This window comes from Lactuca sativa, chromosome 4 (assembly GCF_002870075.4).
Source record: "Lactuca sativa cultivar Salinas chromosome 4, Lsat_Salinas_v11, whole genome shotgun sequence".
Taxonomy (NCBI): domain Eukaryota; kingdom Viridiplantae; phylum Streptophyta; class Magnoliopsida; order Asterales; family Asteraceae; genus Lactuca; species Lactuca sativa.
Window position 1 is genome coordinate 229,695,229 of NC_056626.2, and position 4,642 is coordinate 229,699,870.

General features: G+C 37.7%; 1 pseudogene; it reads left to right on the forward strand.

The window, feature by feature from the left end:
- Positions 1-334: 334 nt before the first annotated feature.
- Positions 335-2,160, forward strand: LOC111913796 (cytochrome P450 CYP82D47-like; annotated as a pseudogene).
- The last annotated feature ends 2,482 nt before the right edge of the window (positions 2,161-4,642 follow it).

Sequence of the window (4,642 nt, forward strand, 5' to 3'; positions counted from 1 at the left end):
ATATATATATATATATATATATATATATATCGTAGTTTGAAAATTGAGGTCTACCTCTTTACCGACATGTGTTCACTTTTTCTACGTCCAGAAAAAATAAAATATCCGCTGTATCTATATACTAGTATTATATATATATATATATATATATATATATATATATATATATATATATATATATATATATATATATATATATATATATATATATATATATATATATATATATATATATATATATATATATATATATATATATAGCGGCCATGGAGTTATATTTGTATATAATATAATTAAATTATCTGTATCATCTCTCTCAAAGTATAATCTGGACATGGAGTTTTATCTCCGGTTATTAACGATGGTAGCAGCCATCTTTTTTGCTGTCGTACTAACATTCCTGCTGAAAATCTGGAAAGGAAAGAGAGGAAACAAAGGGAAGAACAATAAACCACCTCAAGCGAAGGGACAATGGCCAGTAATCGGACACCTACACCTTCTCGGCGGATCTGCACCACCTTACAAGGTTTTTGGTGACATGGCAGATAAATATGGGCCTATACTCACGATCAACCTTGGTGTTCATCAAGCTTTGGTAGTGAGTTACGGGGAGATAGCAAAAGAGTGCCTTACCAGGAACGACAAGGTCTTCGCAGGTCGACCCAAGTCAATGGCAGCAGAACTCATGGCTTATAACTACGCCATGTTTGGCGTTGCTGCATATGGAGACTACTGGCGACAAGTGCGCAAGATAGTCATGCTCGAGATTCTTTCACAGTCACGAGTGGAGATGCTTGGACATGTTCGAGCATCCGAGCTTAGAGCATCCATGAAAGACTTATATGAGGCTTGGGTAACGAACAAAGAGAGTGAGAGTTTAGACATGGTAAAGGTGGACATGCAACAATGGTTTGGGAACTTAATACTAAACCTTATTGTATGAATTATTTCAGGAAAGAGGTTCTCGCTCATGGATGAAGAAGGGGTTCGATTTCAAAATGTGACTAAGAAATTGTTTGGGTTATTGGGCGTATTTGTGGTGTCTGATTTCCTTCCTTATTTAAAACGCTTTAACTTTGGAGGATACGAGAAAGAAATGAGGAAGACAGCAAAAGAGATGGACGACATCTTTGAAGGTTGGTTAGATGAGCACAAGAGAGAGAAAGAGTCTGTGCAGCATGAGGAAGGCAACCAAGTCTTCATAGATGTTTTGATTTCCATTCTTTAAGGTGCCTCCAAAGAGGATTTTCCGGGTTTTGACCATGATACAATAATCAAGGCCTCATGTTTGGTAAACTTAATCTTAAACTTGATCTATTACTATTACTTAATCATATTTATTTTAATCTAAAAATACTTTGGCTTGAGTAATAATATTGATTTTAATCTAAAACTTACAGAACATTCTAACGGCGGCCTTGGACACGACATCTGTGACTCTAACATGGGCTCTATCGTTGTTGCTGAACAACCTAAGAGAATTAAAAATTGCCCAAGATGAAATTGATGAGCATGTTGGAAGGAAGAGACTGGTAGAGGAGTCAGACATGAAGAACTTAGTCTACCTTGATGCAATCATCAAAGAAACGTTACGTTTATACCCGGCTGGACCTTTGTGGTTTCCGCATGAGTCCATGGAGGATTTTATTGTGGGTGGCTACAACATCCCCAAAGGCACACGTTTGGTGCTAAATCTTTGGAAAATGCATCATAATCCTAACATATGGCCAGATCCCTATGAATTCCAGCCACAAAGATTCTTGACAACCCATAAAGATATTGATGTCAAGGGAAAACATTTTGAACTACTTCCTTTTGGTGGTGGTAGAAGAATGTGTCCTGGTTATCACTTCGCTCTCCAGGCTTTACGATTAACATTGGCTACATTAATCCAACAATTTGTGATTAGTAAACCATCAAATGGACCCATAGATATGAGTGAATGCTTTGGACTGACTATAAGCAAAGCAACACCACTTGAGGTCCTTCTTGCCCCACGTTTATCCCTTGATATGTTTCCTGTTGGTGCATGACTTAATTAAGAAACCGGAATCCAATAAAAATGTTTAAGGAATTTAACAAGAAAGATAAGAATCATTGGTACTAAATACTATGTTATAGTTGTTGGTCAATGGTACTAAATACTATGTTATAGTTATTGGTCATTTTAATAAACAAAACATAAACAAAAAAGCATAAACTTTTAATCTTTAATCTCGAATCTGATTAAAAGAAAACTTAAACATTAAAGAACGATTACATACCTAATTCTATTATGATCTTCGGATCTGAAGAACTAAGGTTATGTTTTGCAGTTGATCTTAGGAGCTCTTTCTAAAAATTCCTCACCAAACCCTAAACGAATTTACATGTGTATTTCGTGTGTTTTGTTCTAATCCTCACCACATGTATATGTAGATGGTATAACGTTCTGAAAATCCAAGTGTAACATCCTGTTCCGAATCAATTCTTAGTCTGAGGATGTGGCCCGAAGATCAGACATCATAACGATTAGGGTTTTTGAAAAGGTAGAATCTAGGTCCATTTAGGTGCGGGTGATGTATTAGAAGTGATTTGAGTGTTCGGTTCGTGTTTTGGAGCCTAGGGGTATTTCGGAAAAGTGTCAGTTGAGCTTTTGTGGAAAATAATTTTTTGTTTGGAAGGTCTTAAGAAAGATATAAGTTGATAGAAGTGTAAGGCTTCTCGTTACCTTTCAGTCGATATAAGAATTGTTAGAATCGAGCTTATAACGAAGAAGGTATGGCTTTCGGAAGTTTCGTGGTTTTCAGGCTTAGTCGAGTACACGGGGCGCACTAATGAAGAAGGCAGTACATGGGGCATACCTTGGAGTACTTTGGGCGTACTGACCAGGATGGTTGCGAATGTTCTTTGGAGTACGCTGGACGTACCGAAATTACGTTGGGCGTACGCCAGTCAGATCAGAACCCTATTTTAGGGTCTTGGACCCTATTTAAGCTTCTTATCTCATAACCTAACCCAAATATCTTCATCCCCCATCCCTCTAAACCCTGTAAATTGACCCTTAGTCCTTCTTTGAGTATTCTTGGAGCTTAGAAGGCCATTAGAGAGCATTTTGGTTTTGTTAATCCACTTCCCAAGCAAGCTAAGAGCCAAGCAAAGTGGTGGTTCAAAAGAGAAGTTGTAGATCCGAGATTGTTGCTTCATTTCAGATCATCTTGAGGTATAAAGTCTTGAACTTTCCTATTGAATGCTTAGATATATCATGTTGGGTTTTTGGATCTTTTTGGTCCCAAGAATGGAGCTTTATGGTTCCATATCCGTTTTTAGGCTTAAGGTTGCCACCCTTGGTGCTAACTGAGTCCCTAAGGCAGAAAGTTTCCATCTTGGAGGTCTTAATGGGTTCATGCAAGAGTTATGGTCATTTCCATGGAAGTAGATTGCTATACTTTGAGTTTGGGTTCATGTGGGTCATATAAGTCACCAAGCTAGTGATTTTATGGATTAAGACGTTACATAGAGCTTAGATTTGCAATTTGGTCCCTTGGTTTAAAGCATTAAGTGCTTAATAGCAAAAAGGAGTTAACAGGGGAGTGCGATGGGCGTACAAGTTGGTACGCACAACGCACAAGTCATGAACCTAGTGTGTGTCGCGTACAGCTAAGTATGCCATGCGTACTCAGTCATAATGGTTTTTGATTATTGGGATTCAGTGTGGGCCAACTGTTGGGCTTGTTTATCTTAGGGCGGTTGGGCCATCAGGTTGTGGGTGTTAGTGATGTTGGAAAAGGCCCCAGAAGGATTTGGGCCCAATTTGGAAACTTGGGCCATGGTTTGAACCATGAGTGTTTTTAGCATTTTGGGCTTAAGTGGTTGGATTATTATTAGACCATAGGGATGCTAAGAGTGTTGGACTGAAAATAAGGATTTAGGCATTATGGCAAGATCCATGTAGAGGTTTGGGCCCGATTTGGAAAATTGGGCCATTGATGGATTTATAGACATTATAGTGCTGGGCTTTTGTTTTGGGTTTGAGCCTTAGTTTTTTATCATACTAGGCCAGGGGTAGAATGGTCATTTCACCCCCATGCATGGATTAAGGATTATGGTATGGGATCCAACTGCTAATTGTCACACCCCCAAACCTGAACGGCGGAAACGTTCGGGGGCGGATGACTTCATGTGGTAACGTGACAAATGAATACATAGTAAAGAAAGCAATACAACCATCATATATATAATTGAAAGTTTACATTTGTCAAAAGTTACATGTTCAAAACTCAATTACAATATGATGTCAAAAATACGAGATTTAACTGGCGCCGCAGCATCCCTTCATCAAAAGCGTAATGAATACCTGAAATTACTGATTTCCTGGGACATACAAGTAATTTTGAAAGAGTAGATCAGCATTTAAGCTGGTGAATTTCATAAGTATTTAAGTGACAATGTTCGAATGAAATGAAATGTTTTTATCTTTGTTTGTTTGTGTTTAGAAAATCCTATATTTTCTACTAGTATAAAAGTAGCCTTCACTCAAGACCAATGTTTGTCTCCAAAATGTATGTAAGTGTAAAATAACCAATGAGTTTGAAAACCTTGTAAATCAATGCATTTTTAATACCCCTTGTGAGTTTTATAACCATACTATTGACTCGGAATG